Raw genomic sequence first — 5,368 nt, 5'->3', positions numbered from 1 at the left:
GCCCCATGAGCCGGCGCTGCCCGAGGGGGGCTGGAGTGAGGCAGCGCTGCACCGCAGCCCCTTGCCTGCCTGCCTGGCCCCGCTCACCATGGTGCTCGGCTGACGGTGTACGTATCCCTGGCGGCCTCAGTGGTGCGAACCTGGAGCGCGGGGCCTGGTGGACACCGGCTCCTGCCGTGTCACCCCGCAGAGGTCATGACTGGATCCCACCTGCCGAGGCCCCCCGGGGCTGCCCTGCCAACTGCCTGTGCTGGGCGCCGCGCCCTGTTGTCACTGAGCCCGGTGAGTCCCGGGGGTCGGGGCCGAGCCAGAGACAAGTAAAAGCAGGCACTGTCTCCAGCTTGTCCCGTCAGGTGCAGCTGGGGCAGCCCTTGGGGCGGTGGCAGGACCTGGCTCATGTCACGTGGGAGGTCATGTGAGCCTGGCCTCATGGGGGTGAACAGCTCTCCTCCCCTCCCCCAGCTGCCTGTCCAGAGCGAGGGACCTTGGGCCTCAGAAAGTGGCTTGGTGGGCTGCATGGCGGCCTGCGGGCCATATGTTGGACAAGCCTGGTCTATTCTATTTCCAGTGTGGCAAATATCCATGGCATCACTACTGGTAGTGTGCTTGCTTTCTCAAGAGGCCAGATTGCCTTCATATCTTTGGCCACATCACGGTTCCTTCTTAGCTTCTGTATTGCACTTTGTCACATAGAGGGAGTACTGTTCTGGTGGGTGATATCTTGTTGATTGCTTGGCATGGTCTGATCTGTGATGTTTTTAAGGAGCACAAGCCTCTGGCAACCTGTATTTGTATGTAAAAGTGATGACACTGATCAGCTTTTTATTATGAATGAATTGATGATAAGCAATGCTGTTGAGTATACTCTCTACTAATGAGGTCATGGCACCCACCTGTGATATGCTAGTTTCACTGCTGAGGCTGCAAAGGCTGCACATTGGGTACACTTTTAAGAATACCTTTCTATTACTGCTGCTATTACCATCACACCTAAGAACTTAGTCATAAAAAAGAAGCCCATTATACTAGGTGATATACCAACACAAAACAAAAAAGATGGTTCCTTCCCCCAAAGGCTTACCAAGAATAAAAATGTTCTGGTTCTGAACTAACAGTGATGTAGAGGCCTGATCCACACCAGAGTGAAGCCCCAACACGAGTCTTTCCACTGACAACAATAAGCTTTGTATCAATCCCTAAATCAGGAGTATTGCCATTATAGTTAATGAAGTTACAGAATGATAATATATGGGCCCAGGGGGAGGTGCTTTTGTATCTATGTAGTTTCATTTGCTTTCAGCTAAAACCTTCCATTCTTACTTTGATCTTTATGCAGGCAAAATTCCCAAGAAATCTTGGAGAATATTGAGACTGGCAGATTTTGGCTTTTGAGCACTGTTCCCATAATCATGTAGGTTGAAACTAGTCAGAATGTAATAGGACAATGGCTGCTAAACTCTATGGATCAGTGGACTGCTCCTAGCCATCAACATTTCCAGTGGAACACCACCACATACCTTCACCAAGCTTTTTATGCAAAAGGGAAGAGGGAAAACCTAGTCTAATTTGAAGGCTAGCTATGAACCACTCACTATGCCCTCACAGACCACCAGACATTCACAGACTAATGTGAGAACTGCTAAAATAAAGTGTTTTGGGTTTTTTCTGTAATTAAATTTTCATGCTAATATGTTATTATAACACTAGTGCTGTTTTCTGTCTTTCTCCCATTCTGTTTATCCCCTCAAAGAAACTATTCATTTATTGCCTAAGTACTCTGTGATTTAAGATGACTGTCTGTAATGAAAAATGCTGACGGTGAATGTTGTCTGGGAAAGTAAGCTACTGTACTTGGCAGCAGTTCTCACCCTGCTTTTTACACTGTTTGGAGGATGTTCTTAAACTGACCCTTTAGCTGCATATTTCCTTCCCTTATTTTTTACCTGGCTTGAATTCCTGGATCAGCAATCCCTCTCACTAAAATGTCCACTCTATCTGCCATCATCTCTTTTTATGATTTCTCCACTATGATCATCCCTCTCCTACCATCACTTCCTACCATTACCCCTTCCCTCTAATCCATCCTTTGTTTCTGCAGTGTTTTCCACTAACATTTTCTGCTGTGAATCCTGTCTCCCTGCCCTGTACTCCAAAGACTTCATCATTGTCTTTTTACTCTGTGTTCTTTACTCCCTTGCCATCTTGATGATTGTAGGGTCTAATTCTGCAATCTCAGCCCTGACTCACTTTCACAATATAGTCTAGCCACTCCTGTTGCTGTGCATCTCCAAGGATGGTCCCCAAACAATTTCCATTGGCATTTTTTTCTCCTTCAGCTTTGCATTTTCTTAGCCAAGCACCTGTTACGTTTTCATAGTCTTTGATTTTCATGCTCACAATCACAACCATCTATTCACCGCTTTTAACACTCTCCTCAGATTCCTTCCTCTCTTTTCAAGACAAAAAGCAGTACAATGTTCTTGATCCTTTTCCATCACCTTCTGTCATCCACTTTTCTGACCTGAGGATGGACATTTTGTGCCTGAAAGTTTATCTAATAACTATAAAGTTGGTCCAGATTTAACCTCACCTCACAAATCTTGTTTTTGACATATTCTCTGGATCATGAACGATGCATGCCCTCAGAGGCTGGGGTGCCAACCAGCGGTCAGTGACCACCCACAGATGTTGCCAGCAGTGGTGGCCAGCAGCAATCAGGAACTGCTCAGTGATGCTGCCGGCAGTGTCAGCGGCAATTCAGGGGGGTGGGGGAATGGCGACTGCATGCAGGTGCTGCCAGCAGCGTTGGTGATGCTTTTTGCAGAGGGTGCACTGCCAATCTTGGGGTGCACCCCCTATGCATCGCCAATGCTCTGGATCATAGTGTTTATAACACCACTGCTTCATTATCCCCTGTCAGACACTGATTTTGCTTTCCTTCTTATTTCTTCTACCTACCCCAGGAATCCTCTTCTTTTCCATCCCCTTGCTAATATTTCCCCATGTTCATTCTTTTCCACAACCTTTCACTATCTCCAATTTTTTCCCCTTTACAATATGCATTCCTCTTCCTTATAATCCCTTCCAGCTTTGACCCCACCTCCCACTTGTCCAAATTAATTAAGCACACTGTTTAGAACTGTTATAATTACAGTCTAGAGCTTTGATATGACTTCTTCCCCCTTTCATTACAATGAGGCTAATTTCATACACATCCTTAAAAATCTCTTCAGACACCAATGCCTGTATTTAGTTATCTTCCTTCTTGACAGATTGGTTGTCTCTGTAGATGACCCTTTCAGTTTTTCTCATACTTTCCCCCACCCCCAAGTCTCCTATGAGATTGCTCTTTAAGTGCAATTGCCTCTCCTTGTCCCTCTTTTGATGGCAGTCCTTAAGAGCTCTGTTCTTAGCACTTCTTTTTATCTTTTTTCTTTGGTTGATCATATCAATAGTTACAGCTTTGAATATCCTTATTTGGACCTATCTTCCTTCACCCACACTAGATCTATGCTTGTCTTTGTAACATCTTGCATGAGTCCATTGATCAACTAAAAATTAATTTGGCCAAGAATGAATCCTGATATCTTTTTCCTGTAGTCCTCCCTTCTTTCTGTACCACAATGGGCAATAAAACTTTGTTCCTTTTATTAAGGCCAGGAATCATAGCCTCATCATTAATTCAACACTCTTTTTGCTTTGGATCTTGCCCAAACTGAAGTCATCATCCTAGTCATATCACATTTTGAGTACTGTGCTGTTTTCTTCTCTGGCCTTGACACCTACAACATTGGCTCATTCAAAAAAGGTACTGCTAGGAACATCTTTTTGGTTTGTCATTCTGATTAAATTGTTTCCCTTAATTGCATCCCTTGGCTTCACCACTTCACCTCATAAAATAACAAATTCGAACTCTGATCTCTTAAGGCATCCATAGCTTAGCCCCCCACGACCTGTTTGCTCCATTATCATATTGTGAGATTAGTTCCCCAGTATTGCTTTGCCATTCATGCCAGTCATTTACTGCTCACATCTAGGAGCCCTTTACTTTTTTCCTGAGAGCAAGGATGGTAGAAATTGTGGAATTCATGGAAGTAACTATTCTACTTTTTGAGTGAAAATTCCTTCCTTGAGTATGGTGGCAGAGGTTTGCTGTCATTAATACTGAGATGGAAGTAATGGAAGCAGCTAGCCTGATAATTCCTCTCCCCACAGTTTTCTTCCCTGTAGCTTGGCAGAGGCTTCTCTACCTGCTGGTGTTTCTCTCTGCTCTTGTGTCATTCTTTCACAGACTATTTAGAGGCTAGTTAGAGATATATGGAGACAGCTGACAGCTCTGCAGGAAAAAAAACCCTGAAGCTTGTGTTGACAATAGGAAAGAACAGGAGACTAACACCAGTCAGTGCAGAGAGCAAGCCAAACACTATCTGATTGACTTTCCTCTTGGAGTCAGCAGGGAAATCTGGGAGCTGCTTGTAAGCAATGGGAAAAAAACAGGGTTTCCCTGTCGTTACTGAGATGTGTGTTTTACACTGTGGTGCCCTTCCTGCATTATAAGCCTTGGGCATTCACAGTGCACCCAAACAATTCTTCATCTCTGTGGAAATTAACTTTGACTAGAGTGTAATAATGTAAATTCTTGGAATATTCTCAGGGTTTTTTTGGTGTTTTCCTCTAAATAATTTGCATACTCTGTTTTGTTTGTTTTGTGCTTTCTGCTTTTTTTTGAGAATACCAGATCATCACACAACATTGGCGAGGGGATTTTACACAGCATTCATAGTGCACTTTCAAAGAACCTGACTATTCACACTGAATTCACCTGACTAGCCATCTTGATTCATATTGAATTAAAAGTGGATGGAGAACTTGCTAAGTAAGACATCCAGGTCAAGTAAGGATAATAGACTGAGACTTAGTGTGGTAGTATCCCTAGCTGTGCTGTCAAATGCCTTCTCTACCTCAACGAATTACAAAAAGAAAAGGAGGAAAGAAAAGGGTGAAGTTCAACAAAAAGCAACTATGGAATCAAAACATAAGAAACTCAACAACCCAATTCAGTTGTAGAAGCCTGAAAAAAGGTGCCCAATGTCCTATATTTCTAATAGTTTTGGGAACACATACAATAAGCTTTTCAGGTTTGGCATCCAAAAAATTGGGGTTGATGAACTGAGTGACTGTTTTTGAAAAATTAGACTTTAATGACTTGCTCATAAGCAGCATAAATGGGAATAGAAATCAGGGCTGGGATTCTTTGCTGCACTACAGAACTCGCAGCCCAGGGGAAAGAGCTAACATGGCCCTAAATTACCATATTTATTCAAATATAAGGTGTCCCTGATTATAAGACGGGGTGGGTAAAATGAGG

At 43.7% G+C, this 5,368-nt stretch overlaps 1 long non-coding RNA gene across 1 annotated transcript in view; it reads left to right on the top strand.

Moving 5' to 3' along the window:
* The window catches only part of LOC109296998, an 18,410-nt gene that overhangs the window by 7,798 nt on the left and 5,244 nt on the right, over nt 1–5,368 (top strand). Inside the window, exon 2 of the long non-coding RNA XR_002097134.1 lies at nt 4,135–4,138. This is a non-coding gene — a long non-coding RNA (uncharacterized LOC109296998). The remainder of the gene's footprint in view (nt 1–4,134; nt 4,139–5,368) is intronic.

The sequence above is a fragment of the Gavialis gangeticus genome, unplaced genomic scaffold, assembly GCF_001723915.1.
Source record: "Gavialis gangeticus isolate Ggan-Ray unplaced genomic scaffold, GavGan_comp1, whole genome shotgun sequence".
NCBI classification, from domain to species: domain Eukaryota; kingdom Metazoa; phylum Chordata; order Crocodylia; family Gavialidae; genus Gavialis; species Gavialis gangeticus.
This window is presented reverse-complemented; position numbering and strand designations above follow the sequence as displayed.